Source organism: Centropristis striata, chromosome 1 (assembly GCF_030273125.1).
Source record: "Centropristis striata isolate RG_2023a ecotype Rhode Island chromosome 1, C.striata_1.0, whole genome shotgun sequence".
Lineage (NCBI taxonomy): Eukaryota > Metazoa > Chordata > Actinopteri > Perciformes > Serranidae > Centropristis > Centropristis striata.
Window position 1 is genome coordinate 28746158 of NC_081517.1, and position 22552 is coordinate 28768709.

Sequence of the window (22552 nt, forward strand, 5' to 3'; positions counted from 1 at the left end):
AATGAGAAAGTGTCTGCAATTGTGGATGTGAAACTGATTTTATGTCCCTAGACTATTTAGCAACATTTTTATTACCCTTAACCCTGATTATTACCTATTGACACTTGAACTGATGTACAAACCATGAGAACAAATTGTCAGAGAGCTCCAGACGTCACATGACACGTTTTGTTTATGCCGCCATTTTGGCAGGAAAAGTGAGTGAAGACCAACCAGCATTAATTTCAAGCTTCAACTTTTAATCAAAGGACATTGAACATTATGCTGTAAAACTTGTTGGATTTAACACTACTAACCCTTATAATACCCCCGGGGGGGATTTTCACTGTGTTGAAACAGCCAGAAAGGACAAAGTTAAGGACCTCCAGTATTCAGACATCTATGATTACCTGATCAACTTTCCCTCACCCTGCTGTGGAAGGTTACTGAAGACCTACAGAAGCCTGGAGGAATATAGATGGATGAAATCGGGATCTGTGAATAATATTCTAGCTGTAGTCTACCAGCTAAAAAGACTTGTCATCACTACTGTCGCTTCAGTAACTGTTAGCATAGCAACAGTGGGACGTTAATGTAACGGTGTGCTAACTGCTATGTAGCGTACCTTTATGATGATCCGCAGTTATGAGAGTGCCATGCTTTGTAGTGTAGTGTCAGAAGACTGGGAGTGTATTTTAATTCTGTATTTTAATGTAATTTAAAATCCCAGTGGTAATTTATTTCAATAGTTTCAGTTTCTCAAATTTGAAGAGAATTTACAGCATTTATTTTTTTCTTCTGGGAAACAGTTTTAGGACAAAATTAGTATTTTGATGATATTGACTTTAGCTCTGGGAAATTGTGATGACATTATATAAACCAGTCAGTTCAATTAGAAAGTGATATGCAGATAACAATAGCAATCATTAGTTGTTGTGCTTCTATTGAGAGTTGCACAATTGAACATGGGATTATCTTTCAATGTGCATTTTACCAAGTCTCACATATAACGCATCTTTCAGGTAAAATGTAGGTATTGTTTTAACTTCTTAAAATTCACCTGTGTGGGTAGGTTTAGGGTGAGGGTTAGGATTAGAACAAATAAAAGTTGAGCCAAAGCTTATAACAGAAGAGCTGTCTGGACAAAATACTTGTATGAGGCCTCATTTGAAAGGTAAAATTGTCTAGTTTGTGCAGACGTGTTTGTTTAGCATGTGGCTAAAACACAATCAAAGATAGGGGATGTAAACACTCAGCCTGTGTGAACACATCAAAAGATTCAGATTATCCTCTAATCAAGACAAATCTTTCAAGTTCTATGAACAAGCCATAGGTTAAATTAACAGCTCATTACTGTACACAAGGTGAAATTTGACTTAGTAGAGGAAAATGAAAGGGGAAGATAAGGTTACAGTTGGTTCTGCTCTGACTGAATCTTTTTAAATTAACACACCAGGAACAAAAGTGTGTAATGAAGCATATAATGCCCTACACTGGACATCTCTACAGCCTATTCTTATCTGTTCCACAGCAGTCAGCCAAGGCAGATTATTCTGTGTACACATTGTTAACAATTACTTTTTAATCTGCATTAGCGAATTAACATAATGACTGACAGTAGAACAGAAAGCTTATTTGTTTAGAGGCTCAGAAGTTCCTTCTCCTACTACTGAAGTTGCCCAGCTGTATTCTGCTTTGACTCATATAAGATGTGAAAGAGGCCAAAGTTTGCCTTCTGGTGATGTTTAGCTTCTGTTTTATTTTATTTACTTTATATAACTTTAGTGCAACTAATTGCAGGTTCAAGATGAAACTTAAATTGTGTCACTGCACTCATCCTGTTTAAAAACAACAACAACAACAACAACAACTGTTTTAATTGGTTGTCATGGTACCGGTTGCACATAAAAAAAAAAAATTGAAGCTGCATTATGTGAAGCCAGCCACAAAAGTGAATAATTCAGTGTTTTCATCTAATCACGAGTCACACAAAACAAGAGAAATTAATTTTTCAGCTGAAGAAAACCCATTTTGAAAACCCACTGTGTTATTATCTCGTTATTGTTATTGTACTTTAAAAATCACTTGCGTGCTGCATCCCACAGTGTGTGATACTTCAAATCAAATAATGACTAATTACATTTCTGATAGGTCTTACTAGCCAAAATGTACTAAAAATACAGCACTTAATGTATTATTGTTTGGAAATATCCTTCGGGATATATGTGTCCCCATTTAATACCTGATAACAGCAGTCGATGAAAAAAACCTCTGTTGCTCTTTTTATCTTGTTGCTTTGACTGTTTGCATTATATGTAGGAAAACGAGATGATGCATCGCATTGGATTATCCTAAATAAATAAAATTACATGAAATTAGAGGGATGGGTGCTAGGGTAGTTCACCTGGTTGACTGTGTGCAGAGCCAATCCGTCCACTCTCTCTCTCCTACTTTGGCTTTATTATATACTGTACATTAGAACAGGCTTTTCTTTTCACCGTTTACAGGTATACCTTGCAAAAAATAATGCACTGAAATTCGTAGGAAACCCACATAATGGAGGGCCAGGTGGTGCTGCTACAAAGACATCTAGTGGCCTTAGTTATTATGACAGCAGCCAAGCAGGAAGTGAGACGACATCGTCGATATAAATTTCAATAAAATCTGTTTAGGGCGTGAGGGTGGGGAGATGGATCGAGCAAATGAACATAGGACATAGGACCATTAAATAAACTTCCATATGTGAATCCATTGTGGTCTATGCCACCTACATGGCCTGTGCAAACCTTGTGCATTAGTTGCATACGAGTACCAAGTACCAAGCCTTGTTTACTAACCTCAACCGAGTACTTTTGGTGCCTGAATCTAAGCAAGTAGCTCTGTCTTACAGCATTAAATAGAACATTATTTCCTAGAATATCATACAAGAATACATTGAGTAGTGTTTGATTTTATAGCGTGGAAAAAAACAAAATAATGTGAGATCAAGCCCACTGAATTAAAATAATTTGTGTAATTTAGTATGAACCTTGAGGGCACTCAGTTAGAAGATATCTGGGGATTTTTGACACTGACTTATCAATAAAAGTTGTTTTTTGCAAAAATTCTCATTACCATTTTCAACCTTGGACCCTTGTAACAAAGCGGCACTGATGTCCGCTGTATTCAGTTTTGATGTCATCTTTTTGCCAGAAAGAACTGAAAAAACCTTGGGCAAACAATTTATTCTCTCAGACCAAAGAGCTGACTTTATTCATAAACCCACGAATGGCCGACTGAGACCCACCCACAGACCTACAGCAAAGGCCTCATTACTAAAAGAGTGCAGACCTCAGCCGAGTCAATCGTCTGAGTCGAAGAAACAGGAATATTCCACGGAGCAGACGACAGACCTAATGAACTCAGCAGGGTACTCCGCAAGTGCCCCTGCGCACACAGCACCGCCTTATGACTAATGTATGTGGGGAGAAGTTGAGCAGTGCCAAAGTGCCCAGCATGTAAATCAGTTATTTAATTAATTGGTTGCTAATGAAACAGACAAGATAAATCTTATGTTAAGAGGTAAGGCCTTTTTTTTCCCTCTTTCTTTTCTTTTTTTCCCCACACTGCGTTCAGGGATGAGTAGGCGCTAACATGCTGTGTACGGCAAGCCGTTAACATTGCCATTGAAATGTAACAATAGCACAGGCTGCCACCTGCCAATTAGGATAATTATGTTGCTGTACCAAAAAGTTGAGCGATCTGGAAGCTGTACAGCTGCAGGTTAGATTTATTGCCCCTGTTTGTAATTACCTGGTTTGTTGGCAGCAGCACTCAATGAAGTGCTCATCCATTCAATGTCACATATTGCTCTTTTTAGCCTGAAAGTGCTGGCGATCATTGTCAGATTGTTCTATTGATACCATTGATCCTACCTGATGCCGCAAAGTCTGCTTGGCACAATCTCCATTAGAGCCTAGGAGTGCAGCGGTAAGGACGAGAAATAAAACCAGGGGGCTTGACAGTAGCAATTTGCATGAAGCAGTATTGTTTTAATAGAAGCACTGACTTGAGATTGCTTTGGGAATTGAGGGCAAGAATGAGGACAGAGGAGCGGATGTATAGGGATCTTGGAGCAGAGCCCCTTTCTTTTTTCAAGTCAGCTGTGGATTGGTTTCGTCTTCAGACAGGAAAGGTTTTATTTGTCTGGCTTACGATGATAGAAAGACACAAGACAATGCTTCATAGAGAGAGTGAGCTGCTCCTTTTACATGACTGAGGTTTTGGAAAATTAATTCATATTATTGGCATCTGTTCAATGGCAGAAGAGAATAGAGCCGCCTTGAGTGTAGTTTTCTAAATAATCTTTTGCTTGAGTTTTATGTTTTTTGGTACCACTTTCTAACATGGCACCCTTGGGTTTCCAGTGGTAACTAGCTATATTAGTGGCTTATGGCTAAATCTTTATTAATCTGTCATATGACATTGACAATACTCAAAAGAATAGTTTGACATTTTGGGAAATTTGGTGAGAAATAAATGCCACTGTCATCTCTCCATAGAAAATGTAAGGCTGAAGCAAGCAGCTAGTTGGCTAGTATTCTTACTTCAGTGTGTTCATGATCTTTAAGCCAGAAGGCAGAAACAACATGGACGCTACAAAGAAGATACTGAGTACTTTATTACACATCATTTAAATCGTCACATATTCTCAACTGATAGATTCAAATCTGGTCCCCACAACATTAAATATGCATGACTAAATAAACAACAATCAAAGTGAAAAAATACAAAAAAGAAATATCTTTATTATTGCCTTTTAAGAATTTAACACTTAAATACTGTTTACAGTGACCAAACAAGCCTTGAAATGTCATCAGACCGATTTAAATGTTACAAAATCCTGATCGGTGCACAAAATACATGTTTTACTTGTTTACTTTAAACAAGTGAGCACAGAGAGAGAGAGAGAGAGAGAGAGAGAGAGAGAGAGAGAGAGAGAGAGAGAGAGAGAGAGAGAGAGAGAGAGAGAGAGAAATACAGAAATCACTAATATAAACAATATAAAGAAATAGAAATAAACAAAAGTGTCACTTTGACAGAAAATTGTGTGTGTGCATGTAGCACTCCGGTGCTCAGAGTTTATAGCTGAAAAATAACTTTTCTTTAGACTTTAACATTGAGAAAAGGCTGCAGAGCAACGAGACCTAAATCCATTTATTACCATCTTATTAACATTTACAACTGCAGACTTGATTGATAGCCCTTTAACAACAATTAATGACTTATTAACATTCATAATTGCCCATAACTTCTTCCGATGGCTCACAGAACATGTGAAACCCATGACTCTTTATTGATTAGAAAGTGAGAAAGCTGCGGAGGTTGAACACCAGATGGAGCAACCTATTTATGCCTTTTTATATATCTACTTTTTTTTAACGTCTTGTCTTAATGCCTTCTTAAAGTAGTTCAATTTGCCTGTTGTTGAAAGTGCTCTGCAAATAAACTTGCTAATGGCTTATTAATGGCTTATAACTCATCTCTAAAGCCTTTGTGAATTATTTAAAGGTGTTAGGTGCAATGTATAAACCCTTTGTAAAGAGAGTCTTATTAGAGAGATGCAGTATGTTTCGGCAGAGGAAAGGTGTGCATGAGGAATGACTTTACATGTGTCTCCGCTGGTGGCCATATAATGGCTGTAATGTTGAGATCACATGCTGGGTTATCATGTCCGACCAGTCGGTGCTGCGGCTCCTCATCAGGATTCCTCCCAGTGGGAATGACAGCCATGTGGGTTAATCCCGAGGAGAGATGGGTTTTGATGTGCAGGGGTATATTTTGTGATATGAACATGGGTGGCCTTTAGTTCGCTTGGCAGCCACAAATGGTGTTTGTAAAAATAGGAACAGGACTGACAAGAAAATCTAAAAAGCACAACTAGGCCTTGACAGGACCATTACAATTCCTATCATGTGTGCCTGGATATCATTTCATGAACAATCTGCCCACAACATTACGTTGTCCCATCATCTTTATTCATGCCAGCATTCCTTGTTGTTTTTTTATCCGATTGTGCAAAAACACAAAAGCATGAGCCTGGTTACAGAAGACTACTTTCCCTGTTCATGTTGGAGAGATATTCTGCAGAGGCTTACATGCAATAATCTGAGGTTACAGAGGGATGTGTAATGAATATAAGTTGTTCTGATCCGTTAATGTTTATTTCAATTTCAGCTTACGTGCTGGTTTGTTTGACTGCAGTCAGAGGATGGATTTATCTCTTTATGTGTCATGATTAGCAGCTCCGGGCAATGCCTTAGGACTCGAGAAGCCGTCGAACATGAAGCACATAATGAAGGTCATTAAAGGAATACTTCACCCTTAAAATCATCATTTATACATCAGTTATTCAGATCTTGTTACCAAGTGCAAAGTAAAGCCAGTCAGTCCTCAGTTAACACCCATGGGTCAAACACAGGACATTCACCCAGCAGGACCGGAGTTCATCTCCCATGTGAAACCAAAAATCCAAGTTGGTATTTAACTTGACATTACCTAACTGCCTCACTTAAGGTAGCTACGCCTATCTTTTTCTATGCCTAACCCTGTACTTTTTTCCTTAACTGAAGATTGATTTTTTTTGCTTTTAATTTAGCAAACTGAATATGTTAACAATGTGTTAAAAAAGGATTCAATTTGAGGCAGAGCCAGGCGGCAACCTCCGGGTCTGAGCAGGGAGGCAAACCAGGAAGTGCCTTAAGCTGCATTCTACCAAAAATTCCAACAGGGGGTGCTGATGGCAGCTGGAAAAGCATTTCTGTCCATTCATTTCAATACAAAATAAGAAAACTTACCTCAGAATTTTTTTTAGGACAACACTTTGGTCTCGATCACTAGTAAAAAATATTCTTCAAGACAAATTGATGTTAATAGTGTAAATAATGGTGCCATTTAGAAGAAAATAGAAGATAAATAATCATATGATTTGGGGCGTGGCTACCTTTGATTGACAGGTCGCTAACAAGGCAAGCCGTCATCAGAAGAGAAGCAGAACAATGTGTATCCACGGCAACGTGTCAATAAAGTTATATATCGTTATATACATATAAAAAAGGACGTTTACTGGTTTGGTCTCATAACTTTGATCCTTTCACACTGTATTTTCACTTTATGTTTATTTGTTCATTAAACATGTCTTGTTCAGCATTTGGTTGGACTAACAGACACTCCAAGGAGTCGCTGTTCATTTTTCTGAGGTAAGTAACAAACATTTTGTTTTTGTTTATTGCAAGCCAAAATGAACATCCCAGTTAATGTTCCAGTTAATGCTAACATTAATTAGCGGCAACTAGAGAGGCGTTTAGTCAGTGTCGTCAGATCCCTCTCGCTCCTCCACAGTCCAAATATGGTCTGCTCTCCATATCAGAAACAAGATGGCGACACAAGATCAAACGGGCAGTCCACAAACCAATGGGCAACGTCATGGTCACTACGTCCCTTAATATACACAGTATATGGGTAGAGCCCAACTGATACTTGACTTCAGGGCCAGTGGCGATACTGATATTGTGAATTTAAAATTTCTGGTGTTGATATATTGGCCCATATTCTTGTAGGTGGAGGACAGTCTGAAACTTAGATGTGAGTCGTATTGTGCTACCTGTTCAAACACCTTATTATTGACGTTTTTGAAGGGAGACCAGTCTCTTTTGTGGACACTAATCGTCATGATCGTCCCTTTTACCTGCTGACAACTTCAGAGCCCCTATGGGCTTTACATCAAAAACAGCCCCACTGTTGATAAAGAAATTGCAACTTCTATTTAAACTCAAAAAGGATGAAGAGGATGATTACTAGTAAGAGCTGCCTCAAGCCGAGTATCGTCCCTTGATTGATGTATTGATCACAGCCGTTGAGTTCCTCACAGCACAGATGTGAGTTTACCTGCTTTTGATAAGAGGGAGTTTGAAGAACGTTGCATTTTGCCGTGTAATAGCTTCCTATCAGCCCAGAGTCTCATCAGAAAGTCAGTGATCTTCTCCTTCAGTCTCTTACATCAGACTGCTGTGGAGTACCTCCTCACTGCTGCCTATCCATCATAGCCCGAGTGAACACAACAGTTCCAGTAATGTTAGACTTAACACAATTTAAGCTTTTCTCTATGTTGTGCCTTTATTAAATATAGTGCCAGTGTAGGTATGTTAGGGTAGTCTCTATGGGCAGCTTGATAGGTAGACAAAAATCCAAGGAGGAAACCGCTTCTGTATAACAACACTTTGAAAAAAAGGCTGAGAGAGAATCTCTTGTGATTTAAAGGTCACAGGTTTAATGCCAACAAAAGGAAGAAAATTGGAGCGCTTTCATTGGCCTTAAACCCTAAAGGGAGTCTTATAACACCAGAGCTTCCTGGTGAAATATACCTGAGTAATAACTGACGCAGCAGTATGGTGAAATGTGGTTTGCTTGTAAATGTTGTGTGTACTCGGGGTAAAATGGACTTTTCTGTATATGGCAGTTTGTTGCTCCAAAAACTCAAATAATTAAATAAAGCAGAGGTGTTCCTGCCTCATTCTGCTCTTTTACTGTACAATTTATCTCAGTTTTCCAATAACCAAAGCTGGATTACAAACTGAGTGTAGCAGGCGTCTGGGCTGAGGCCTGAGACTCCCAGCGGCCCTCAAAACACCCAGATCCACTGTGTGGCAATTGGTTTGTGGTAATTTGATCAACTGAAACTTTGTTTGGGAGTTTGGGAATACTCTGTAGCACAATAACAACTGGCTTCAAGGAGTTTCCTGCTCTTTCTTTTTTACTGATCTTGAAGCTCTGTGTGGAAATCTAGTTTAAAAGGAATAGTTTTGAATAGAGATACACTTACTTGCTTTCATGCAGAGAGTTAGATAAGAAGATTGATACCACTCTCCTAATGAGGCAATTCATTTATTAGCAAAAAGACTCAAATCAGCATAATCAGAATTTGATCAGATTTATTGGCCAAAATCTGCCCACTAGCTGCTCTTAACTTAGCTATTTACCACATATTTTATTTGTCCGATCAGTGTGTGACACAGGTCATGACAATGAGGTTGCAAGGCAGTCAACAGAGACAATGAACAAGAAGTATTGAGGGAATTAATAAATTGTTGTTTGTCAAGACTGCAAATTTTTGTTTCTACAATACTTTCTAAATAATTATTATTGAGCTTTAGAATTGTTGCCAATAGGGTAATCATACAACAAAATCTCCAACTTAACAAGTCAACCCATAATGACCCATATGTGCATTTGCTGTACAGAGTAGAGCAGATCATTCTAAATAGCGCACACATCACTATATCATAGACTGTATAAATAATAATTTTCTACGTACACGTCGATTCAAGGCTTTAGTTTAGTTGAATTGATGCAACAAAATCCCTGACCTTAGGTTTAGGGCAAAAAACTTCCTGGTAAGGCGTTATGAAAGACAGTTTAAACAGTAATAAATGTTGTAAATAAGGATGACGTGACTGCTGGAAGTGACATTACTACTTTAGTTACTTTAAAAATATGAGGCACGGAAGTTTCAATCACTTTGTTTACTTTTGTTTTCACATAGGACACAAACCCTATTTTCCTGGGTGAAAGTCCCACCATCTGCCCCAAATACAACTTCCATGATTCATTCTCCACCTCCCCATTATTCATAGCTGCTAGTGGGCAGTGGAGGACAGTCTAAAATGTAAACGGGGGTCGTATTTCTGCCTGTACAAACAACCTATTGGGTCGTTTTTGAGGGGAGACCAGTCTCTGATTATAGCAAACTATCCTTTAAGAAAAACTCAACTCCAGCTGCATCCACCTGCACGCCCTGTGCCTCCTCCGCTCACGATATCAAGCTTCCTCCCGTGCTGGGTCCATCTTCAGCAGCAGCTGGTTTAAAAAATCAGTTTTTTTCTTTTCTGGGCACCATTCTCAAACATCCTCCCCGATATTTTCAACTTAATGTCACTCAATCGTAGAGGGACACACCCAAAAACTAGCTATAGACATTCTGATAGGCTATGGGGCCATGTGGGTCACTCCTAATTTTGATCAATCAGCAGCCACGTAACGTGCAATTAGAGTGATTGACAGAAAACCTGACAAGTTACAAAACAATAATGACCTTTTCAGCTTATGGGAGGCCCATGAACTTGGGAGGCCTCTGGGCTTCAGCCACAAGCCTGTGCATTAAAGCGGCCTTGTGGCTTGGTAAAAAATAATAATAAAAATGAACAATAATTAATTTCAATTTTAGTTTTCTAGCTATAATATGACTATCCAAATTAGAAGGGAGCATACATTTCCCTCAACTTGTATAACTTGTATAAATAGTGAGCCACATAAATTGAATGGACTTGACATTCCAGGATATCAAGCTACACTGTAATTATTTCACATGGGACACTAAAGTAGCACCAAGATTAAATATTAAACATTATGGCCAACCTGACCACCCCTCTCTAGTACACCAACCATGCATTTTGTGTGTATAAGAAGCTTTGATACTAACTAACTAAAACAAATTAAAACTACTGTAAAACTAAAACTTCATAAAAACATAAAAACCAAAACCAAACACTGATGTTACCAGCCAAAATACATTTAACCTAAATGTCATGACACTTGACTAGCTAATATGTTAATATAAAACTTTTATACATTACACGTGCTGTAAAAAATATTTTAATATGCAGTAATATATTTTCACATGTAGAGATTACATTCCGACTACTATACTCCTTAACTAGATACAAATTATTCCTTGGCACTAATCAGAACACTGATTGCAGATACATAGATATCTACAACTGAATTTTCTCATGTTGGAAAAAAGATTAAATTCTGTAAAGTTATAAAAGGAATTGCAGAAAACTCAATTGTAACTAGTATTAATCAAATTTTCAGTTAGTATTTTAATTTGACTAGTCAAATTTTAATTTAAGTTATCTAGAATTACATTTATGATATGGGTAATGTATGAACAATTGTAGATATAAACAATGAACATTGTTAGTAGTGAGAATTGAGCTGTAGATCATTAATTAGAATTGCGAATAGTCCAAATTACATTATGTATATGTCCACTTAGAATGATAAAACGTCAAAATTGAAATATAGATATCTGTTATTGATTTTTAATAGAAGTAAATAGTAAAAGTTGACTAGTTGAAAATAAGTAACAGATATCTACAATAATATTTCTTTTAGTAATTGTTGGTTTAAAAAAATATTATTTTGACAGGGAACTAAGTTGTAGATCATTATCCTTTTTGGCTCTGAATTCAAACTAGTGAAAGATCTGTTGTTGATATGTGCAATTGTTATAACCGTTATTGATTTAGTGTTAAAGGGTTTGCCGTACATGCACCAACTAAACCTGTTTGAATTCCTCCACAGGCAGACACTTTCTTATGACACCTTTTTTTCAGCCTCAACGCTGGAATCAAACAGCAGAAAAAGGTGACATTGTTTTCTCTTATTTGCAACATTCTGATTCCACCAGCTCTCACCTTTTGATTCCTTTTTTCAGTTGTTGTTTTTATCTTGCGTTTGACAGCTTTGTCTCTATATTCAGACTAGTTTTGTAAGCCCTAACCTTTGACTCAGAGCTCACTGTGCTGAAAAATGACATACCTTTAAAATACAGCAGCTTTTGAGGGTTTTTTTCTTCTTTACTTTTATTTATCTTGGGGAAAGTCAGCTGAGCATGCTTGCTCTTTTCCAGCTATGCGCTGCTTAACATTCATGGTACAGTTGCACACATTCACGCCTGGGAGCAGCTCAGCACAGCCGCAGTCTTCAACTGTTGACCGATGAGTGGCTCCAGTGGAGCAACCGAGTTAAGTGTCTTACTCAAGGGCACCTGGACGAAAGTGGTGACAAACCCCTTCAAGGCCTGACATGACCCTCGACTGTGTGCTTTCATTTGATGCGGCTTCTTGTAAAAAATAAATATACATAAATACTTGAGGGAAGGAGAGTGAACATTCCCCAACCCAAAAAATAAAAAAGGAAAATTAATATTTATATAATTCTAAATTCCTGTAGAGGGTAGACTAGTTGTTCTTGACCTGAGAAAACCTCCACATACTCTCTCTCCAGCAATGTCTGTTTATTTATCTTTTTCCCTTTGCTCTGCATATCTGCCATGCTGGTACTGTCCCTGAGGTTTTGAGGGAAATTTTTCACAACAGCAACTGCAATAATCATCTCTATGGTAACTCATTGAAAATGCTTTGCTGCATTCGAAGCAGAGAGGACAACAAGCGAGCGCGGGAGGGGGAGTGCGAGACAGGCTTGGAGATTTTCTTTTCATTTTCAGCTGTTTTCCAGCCATCAGTTATTCATCCATGTTTTAAGTCCATCACTCACACTCACTTAAGAATCCCCTGATCGCATCAAAAATGGAATTGGGCGAATGCTATTTTTCCTGCCGATCCTACTCTATGAATAAAAACAACAAAAATAATCAAGTTGTGCTGTCAGAAATAATTCACACCCATAACATATCTGACTTCTCTGGCAGTGCTGCCTGTTTTTATCAATAGCAGTTAGAGGAAAAGTACATGTTCTCGTTTGAAGTGGAAGTGCCGTCATGTTTTAGGACAGTGCATTTGCCTCATAAATATCTCACGCTCACCATCAATCAGGGAGCAAGTTGTAGTCAGTTTTACATTCTGGTCTGTTGTTGAGAAATAGGGCTGTAAGTGGTTGTGCAGGAGTCACAGATGAATAATCTATGTGTCCACTAAATTCTGCTCTCATCCAGCTGGGAAATGAATACCAAACCAGCAGTGCTCAGCGAGGTGTGGGACTCAAATCCCTGGCTCTTTACTTTTATCTTTTGGTGCAAATATTTGTCTCATGAATTTCTCCGCCAACTGTTCCCAAAGATATTATATCCCCAAGATGGAGCACAGGTTCTCCTCGACATTTATTTAAATCTTTATTATCAGTTCAACCTCTCCTTAAAGCTCTAAGCTCGGGGAGTATTGCATTCATACGTTTGCTGTTGGAATATGTACATAGGGTTTCAGTGCTTTCTCCCGGTGTTAAATGTATTCATATGAAAGGAGGGCTGCCTGTGTTAGGTGTTGGTTCAACCTCTGAATGTATCACTCTGCTCAGATTAATTACAGCTGCAGGTCTGACTTAAAGGTCGCAGCCTGGGGATCAGTCAATGGGGCCATAGCAACCTTGGGACAACTCTGGACAAATTAAATGAAAATGTAAGGATGGAGCGGACCAGTGTGAAGCAACCAGGAGCATGCAGTATGTATGTGTGTTAAAGTGCCTGAGACTGTCTGGACATGTGTGGGCAGGTGAGTTTTTCCTCCATGTTATTATTTCAACTCATAACCCATAACTGCCCATTAGATTTAGACTTAGTTATGCATTTTTATCTTTGATAAACCAATTCTAATGTTACCAACAGTAGCCATGTTTCTATTAAAAGTGTAATCAAATTTTGAAGCTAAATATTTTGAAATGTTGCATTAAAGGAATGCGAATTAGGGACGTTTCCATCAGCTAGTTAAAAGCGAATAAACACAGCTGCATGAATGTACTTTGGTCAGAAGATGGCAGTGTAATGTATTGTGGTAGGCTAATCTGTCAGTAAACAATAGAAGAAGACGAGATTGCGCAACAGAGAAAGACCAACAACAAAAAAGAGTTTGCTAATCAGACAACTTTGGCTACTCATGAGAAAAAATGGAGAAAAGTCTTCAGGAAATGGATTCAACCTGACAACTTCTAATTGTTCTTTCATGTCAGCTCATCTTGACTGGCATGTGACTTAAATGAATGTTCGCTACATCAGAACTTATTTGGAAAAAGCGTTTCCATCTCCCGTTAAGTGCATTAACTCATTTTTGAAAAAGACAAAAAAACACTTCAAGAGAGCATAAAAACTTATGCACATTTTCAAAAGTTTTATCTAATTTTGGTGTTTCTATCAAGCTTTTCTCATGCAAATCCTCAAAATACGAATAGAAATTTGTTGATGGAAACACAACTTGTGCCAACTCACCTCCGGTTGAACTTCCTGCGACTTTTGGGTAAACTAATTTTCTTTAATTTGTGGCCCAACAGGAAATTAAGGTCTCCAACCTCATGTTTGTGAAAGTTCTTTTTTTATTAATGAGATATGAAAGCATCAAACATGCATTTAAAATGAATGAGATGAGAGATAGCTCCTCCTCGCCTATATTGTATATTTGACGCAGCTGTTATTGTCAACAAACATCATGATTGGCTCCATACATATAATTTTGCATTCAGGGTAAAATATACCCCTGTCATTATTGCAAAACTAAAGACCTAAACTACATGTTTTTCAGCTTCTGCTCTGCCCATCACCTGGCACTTATAATAGCATAATGATGTCTGAGAAAATGTTTAGCTGCTCCCAAGTCCCAAAGTGGATTATTATCTGTGCACCTCTTAACACTCACATCAAAAGACGACTCCCATTCCCAGAGGAACGTGGTGGTCTACGAGCCTTCTTCTCTGTGTATTTTCTCACCGTTTCCTGTGAGACAACAAACTTCTCTCCTGTGTAACAGCAGTGCTGACCTAGCATGGCTCGCCAGGTGTTGGATTTTTCTGGAACCCCCCCCCCCCTTCCCCTAAAATGTTTCATTTACACCACAAAAGCAAAATGCGAGCATCGTTTTCAGGCGTGTTAAACAAAATGGTCTAATTAGGATGGCTGGCTACCACTCATACTGTGTTTTAATTTGCTTCTCACAGTGCGGAGGTTCTGTTTCACTTTACACTTTGTTGCCTGCCAATGTGTGGGAACAGAATAAAATGCTGACATTCGATAGGGACATTAATAAGGATATCACTTCTGCTACCCCGGACGCCCGCATCTAAATAATGGCATTCAAATTGTACATACTGTGTTCTGCACAACACTCTGCTGGAGTCTGAAGCAATTTGAAGGCAATCAGACAGTGACTAGAGAGCAGTACTCTGATTAGATAACTACTACTATTACACAAGATTGGCTGTGCAACACTGGACTCTTACGGTTTGCTCACATTTGTTCCACTCACCCTCCTATAAAATGTATTAGAACAGCTAGCAGCATGCTGGCTTCCTCTTATTCCCGCAGTGGAGAGGATAACAAGACGAGGAGAAGAAGAACGTTGCAAAGACCATACAAATTGTTTCCTGCTGAATAAATGACGTCCTGCCCTGGGAGTGACATGCAGCTTCACACATACCAGGAAGTACAAACCATTAGCAGAGCGAAATGAAATGATGAAATGATTTGTGTTGTGGGACTCAAAATTACAGTTTTGGGGGAGCAGGGGACAAAAACAGGGTGGTAGTGGAGAGGTTTTGGTGTGTGGGTGTACGAGCAATAAGCATGAATTGTGAATGAGCAAGTGTCTGAGCTGAACACTTGCATAACAACTTAGCTGAGAGAGAAATCCGGCTCGCTGAAGCTGAAAAGGATGCCTTGGGTTTTTTGAAGACATCTTGTCGTCTTGTTCACATAAAAGGATGAGAACTTCTCGGCGTGATTACGGTTTACACATAAAGGTTATTCATAAATAATGGAATGTTTTTATGAGTACCATCCTCCAAAGATACTGGAGTATCTGAAATCTCTGATATATATTTACATATATATCCTTTTTTTTTTTTTTAGGTTTGCAGATCGTTATGAGGCTAAATAGCTGAACTAATTTATCAGAAAACCTGTTCTCAGCAGCAGCCTGGGGAACTGAACACTGATGCAGGAGAAGTGCAGAGTGAAGTGCTGAAGTGTCACTTCGTACAGACTTTATCATCCTGCTAATTAACCATTAACATGAACTAGCCGTTTCCATTACTGTGCACTGTTATTTATTTGTTGCAAAAGGAACCTTAAAGGTACAATATATAATCATAGGTTTTTAGTTGAAACCGCTCAAAAATAAAATAACATTATCAACAGAATGTATGTCTATGTATTGTGTTGCAGAGATATCTTCTTAAATAAGCATGCTAACCAGCTAGCTCTGGCCTTTTCTGTCTTAGTGAGTAACTGTCTGCCCTCAGTACAACAAGAGAGGACGAAGAAGTAAAACTGCCCCTCACAGACACAGTGACCTGGTGCTCTCCAACAGTTAGCAGCTAAACTAAAACTAAAAGTAAGACTGTCATCTGAACTGAGGTTCTGTTGCAATTACCCCGAAGAGTCTTGCTCCACCCCGAATATTAGAGGCTGCATTGTAGAGTCAAGTGTGCAGTCTGCATGATATCTCCAAAGCCAAGCTAAGGGTAAGCGTCTTTGAGTGTCTTGAAAAGCGCTATACATAATGAATGCATTATTATTATTATTATGAAGTCTGGATATGTTAAGTTATGTTTTTTTGCTGCCTAATATGCAGGCAGCAACCTCCCAGTGAAGCAAACCAGGAAGTATCTTAAGCCAGCAATCTTTCAAAATTCTAACGGGGCGGCAATGGCGGTTGCAAAAGAACTCTGGTCTTATCTATGTCAATACAAAATGAGACGACTTCTCACTTGATTTATCACCTCAGAAAAAATTATCGTGGCATTATGATCTCAATTGCGAGTTTCAAATCTTCTTCAACAGAATATTATGTTATTTGTGTAAATATTGGTCCCATTTTGTAGAAAATAGATGATAAAGCAGGGCATGATTTGGGGCACGGTTACCTTTGATTGACAGGTCGCTTACACGTGAGCTGTCAATCAGGACAGAAGCAAAACAATTCTTGTTCAGCATTCAGTTGTACTAAATGACACTCCAAGGAGTTGGCTGTTCATTGTTTCCGGGAAGTAATGTACATTTTGTTTTTTCTAGATACATCCGTCCTCGCTCCTCCCCAGTCCAAATATGGTCTCTGCTGGTTTTAAAAATCAAAGATGCCGACAGCTGTAACATCGAACTTGATGCTTCAAACGGGCAGTCCAAACAACAATGGGTGAGTCCATTATTTATAAACAGTCTATGCTTGTATCCTACATCACCATAATGCAACTGTCAGTGGTTAGTAACCAGTTTATTAACAAGATAGTAAGTATTGGCAAAAATATGTTAAGTACAACAGGTTTATGGTCGCTCTTAGCCTATTCTGGATCCATGCCTGCGTGTCTGGCTTATACTTCCTCTGTCATTGCCACATGTGTCTGTTCTCTGCCAGGCTGTTTGTCTCTGTGCACTCCAATGAGCAAATAATCTCCACCAGATGGAGCTAGACTCTCCGGGAACTTAACCATTGCAGAATATCAGTTTTAGTTTTTTTTTTTTTGTAAAGCCACTAAAGATTTGAAAGTGCGTGTCGTCATCTTGACTCATGACATGAGGAAATATTGGACGTTTGGAAGTTTATTATGTGTCTAAGCATAAACAATTCCAGAACAGTGTCATTGCTGCAATTAGTAAACCATGCAATTCTTGCACAAGATGAAATGCTTGGTCCTGTTTCTGTTTAACATTCGGCCAGGAGTTTTTCAATACTGGTAAAATAAAAATCTTCTTTTGATACAAGTACATGTACAACTCCAGTAACTGTGATATTATGACATCATATTGTAAAGTCCACTACATTGTGTTAAACTAGATAAAATACAGCAGGAGCTGCTTACTGCATGTGTCAAATCATTAACACATTTGAGCCTTTGGTTTGGTCTGAGAGATTCATGTTCACAACATCTTAGCGCTGTGTGTGTGTGTGTGTGTGTGTGTGTGTGTGTGTGTATGTGTGTGTGTGTGTGTGTGTGCGTGTGTGTGTGTGTGTGTGTGTGGTGTAGTGTAGGAAGAAAGACTTCCTTGTGCTTCATTTTTAATCATGGTCTGGAACGAAATTGGAAATATTTCTGAAGTTGTTTTAATTAAGTGTAAGAACTCCATGTTATTACAGGGATGCTCCAGTGATTTAGTAATGTACTTCCATAAAGTTGGGGAACTCATAAGAGACCGATTTTAATCAAGAATGGTCAAAATCAAAGCAACAAGGCGGTAGATATCCTGACTTTTAGTCCCTGGTATGGGTGAAGCTCCAAAAAATGCTGAATCATACAGTAAACTTCAAAAATTCCTACACCTTTGAAGTTTCCAGCATCTTTCTGTTGTGAATTTGTAGTCTCCCAGCCAAAGACAACCCTGAGAGAAGATATTATACAACCTCTTTCACAAGCTCAGTGAAGTGATGCTTGTGTGAAAATCTGTAAAGTGACCCTTTAATTGTACATAGATGCACATAGGTAAACCTGTGTATCTACATATACAACACTGTCGTACATCTCCTCACCTTATTTCTACCTTGTGAAGTGTTTGTTTATTTTTGTGTGTGTGTGTTTGTGTTTTGAAATGATGCCAGTTTCCGTTCAAAATTTACTGTGTGGTGTCGACTGTGGGGGGCAGCAATACTCCTCGTAGCAACACAGCTTACCGGTTACACTATAGAGCACTGCAGGAGACCGGCCGATCACGCGAAATGTTTCATTTTGAAGATAGATAATCAAATAATAATCAAAAGGAATAACCTCTCTAACCGCACCATGTATGGATGAACTGAATAACATGAGCTGTAGTTACATGAGCTGTAGTCCATTCATTTGATTGACATACTGTCAAACTGCACTTTACCCAGCCATGTGCTCAAACTATAAATACCTTTTATAGAAAACTGGTTATATATGAAAAAAATAAAATAGTCTACATGTCAGCTCTACAACAACTGTCAGACAGCACAGAAAGCACATGTTTCCTGCTGGGCCAATTTATGTCACTTGGACAAAGACACGTGGCTGCAACAACAACCCATGCATGTAAGACGGCAACTGAAATGGATTTTTTTCTATGTCCATTTTACCTGTACTGTCACAGGGTACTTTGATAGAGGTAAAGTAATTAGAGTAAGCGCCTTCAGCAGCACGGGAAATAGGATTGCATGATATATAAAGAGCGTATGGATTGTATAACAGAAGAGCAACTCATCTCCACTTCCTCCCACTGTCATAAAATGAAACCAAACTACTCCATCACACCAATCACAACTCAGTCACAGCTGTCAATCATGAGGATACACCCCGTTTTTTAGCATTAAACAACTATTTAAAACCAACCTTGTCAGAAACATTTGCAAATGACACGAACCACCTTAGGAAACATGTATTTGACATATATTTTATTTTTCAATTTGGCTCATGTACATGGAGGGGGCGGGGTTTATGGCCATTACTGCAGCCAGCCACCAGGGGGCGACAATATGTTTTAGCTTCCATTACAGGCATTTCTCAGGCCGTTCATCTTTATATTCAGTCCGTTGTCGGGCCGATTAATTAGGCTGATAATACTTAACACTGCAGCATCTTCATTTCCCCCCCAACTCAGAAACATTGATTCACTCCCCCATTTCAAATCACAACTCAAAACACATCCGTTTAAAACTGCCTGTTCCCTCTGATGCCAATTGTCCTGTCCCATCTATTGTAATTGTTCTTATTTTTTGTGTATTTTATTGTTGTTTCTTTTTTCTCTCTTTGTGTACGGTGTCCTTGAGTGCCAAGAAAGGCACCTTTTAATTAAAATGTATCATTATTATCATTATTATTATTATCTGCACACTGTATACAGTAGATGGTGATGTTTAGAGTACCAATAAACATGAAACTACAAACTCAACAAACTTGAGCAAAATTCCCTTTAAAAGCCAAAGTATGTCTATGAAGTTTCTCGATTTGAAAAATAAATGAACAGTTGAAAAGTTAAAACTTGTTTGCCTTTCTTACCCCCAGGTGTGAATAAACTACAGGTTATGATCTTCGGTTATCTTCTGGATTATTTTATTTGTATCAACGCGTAGAAGCAGGTTATTATTGGTGTTGGCTGAAAAAAATCCATTTTGTGCATCCTTGATAGTAATTACCAACTCTTTGCTGCATTCAGTATGTACGTCATATTGATTTTCCATTCCCCAGTTGTGTACATGCCGCTATTTTTATTTTAGTTATTCAGCCTAAGCATCCTCCACGTGGCCTCTTTTCATAAGAACATATTTATCATTATGTGGAGCTAATAGTAATAACTCTCAGTAAGGGTCACGCTAGATTATCTGAGGCAGTTACATAAAGTAGCAAAACTTGGCACATTATTCATGATTTCAGCTGGGTTATTTAAGGGCAAGTTTGCCATGAAGCTTTAAATGGCACTGTGATACAGTCTGATGATCGGGCATACATTTTTATTCTGTTTCTGTTTTCCAGCTGGTAGAGCGTGTCTTCTTTTTTTTTTTCTGTGCAAGTATACATAAACTTAGTTTCTTCTCCTTTACAAGCTTTGCCCTTTGGCTGGTACACAAGTGCTGCCGAAGAAATGCTTACTCTTAAATCATTTAGCACGTTTTGTGGATCAATGATCCCTCAACTTTGGAGAGACGACGCCTATTGGATTGATGTTTCCCAAAGCAACACTCTGAGTAAATATATCTGCATTCATTGAGCTGCCCTGCTCAATCACACTGCTTTGGCTGCAGCACTACAAGATAGCTTGCACCCAGAGGGAGATACTGGCAGACTCTGTAAGACGTCTTGCTGACTGCTCAAGTGCCTTTATCTGTGCATTTCCTAATGGCATAGTGCTTGCACAGACTTTTATGTTAAAAAAGAGATAATGTTCAAAGTGATATTTTTTCCCTCATGACTTAATTAGTGATAATTACGCCACAGAAGTGAATGTTTTCAAACTTGTCCTGACTCTTCAGTTATTCTTTTAGGTTTGCAGTGACTGAAAACTTCACAAAATTGATTCCAGTTCTGTGAAGCTGCTTTGTATCTCAATCTTTTTGCATCTTTTGGTGCTGTAGTCTTTCAATCATGTTCTGTGGGTTCTTGTTTGCCAATTAGTCCAAATATGAACATGATGTAATCACCTTTAAGTGTTTCGTCTGATGCCGTTTGAAAAGATAAATCCACGTGTAGCAATCATTCTGTACTTTATGTTCCCAGGAAAGATCAGTGCTTCACCTGACGAGCTCTCTCAGATTAGACGACCTCTAGACATCTACTGTATATCCTCTGCTGTCATTTGACAAGTAATCAATGGGTCCTTGTAAGGACAAAAACAATCCCAGCAGACCATTATAAAGTATATACATACTTTCACTTGTTTAATAGCTCGGCTCGTTCCAAGGTGCCTGCCAAAAAGGGGTGATGCCATCTGTTTTAAATTAGCACTGGCCAGGAAGGAAGCGTTTGACAGTGTTGTTTAAATCAATCAGATGGTAGATGGAAGGGATCTCATTATGGTTATGCTGATCCCGGAAATCAATCATGGCAAAGCATATGTTTCCAAAAAAATTTTAAGTCTTTATTTTGGCCCTGCCATCCTCATCATCTGTCAGCTTTCTAACATCAACTTAAAGGGACACTTCAGATCTTTTGAAGTGGGGTTGTATGGGGTACTTACTCACAGTCAGTGTATTATCTATAGGAGATGGTGGTAGAGGAGTTGGAGCAGCAGGCCAGGACACTTAGCAATGTACTGCTGTGGACATATTCTAGCCACCTAAAAAAACCATAACAGTTTAAGTGTATGCTACATATAGAGTATTTTCACCACTTATCCTTGCTGTCAGACAGCCCTGTTTGTGAGCAGTTTCATGGAGGAACTATTTTTGTTCTATTTCCTGAAGCCAGTATACTTTTTTTCAAAGCCTGCAGCCCTCCTTAGACTAAAACAGTCATTTTACCAGTGGTGTGCAGTCAGACGAGGCAGTGCCTCACCTAGGCTAATTAGAAAAAAATAAATAAATAAGAATTATACTTTTATAATTTTTATATATTTTATATTTTTTAAATAATTTTGTTGTGATTGTTGATTATTGTGTGCGCTCTGTAATGCGCTGATGAACATAATGTATATTTTTGCATGCGATTTAAGCTCTGGCTGATCCTGCCTAACCAGCAATGGACCTCACTGCACGTTTACCCTGCAGAACATGGGACTTGCTGGTCTACCACTGTACCAATCTGTTTGTTTTTTTTACTTTTTTCTTATTGTGTGACTTTGGTGAATCTGATTAACCCTTTAAAATGCTAAAGTCACTCAATAACAGAAACAGCAGCAGCAGTCAATTTCATGCGCTCTGCAGAGTAAAATTACTGTTTTTGTCAATGGAGTCTGGTGGCTTTGATGAGAGTATAGCCAATGGCCTCAGTTCCCACTGAATACTTTTAAACGGGGCTTTGCGATGGCAAGGAACACTTAAACTGATTTTGATTTTCTTTAGGTGGGCCTTTTTTAGGTGGATTAACTACATTTTGCCCCCATCCTCAGCAGTACATCTCTACTTTTCTAAATTGGGGGCGCACTCACTGCCATCTCCCTCAAACAACCCCAATTAAAAAAAATCCCTTTAAAATAACAAAGCATAAGATATGTCTTTGTGTAGAAGCAAGCAGCACTGAATGCTTGTTTGTTGTTTATTTTTCTTTCTCAGATCTCTGAAGCTGCATCAACATTCCTCAGAAGTAAATAAGTGTAAAGCTGCTCCTTGGTCATTAAACAACACTTCAAATCTCCTTTTGTGAATCATAT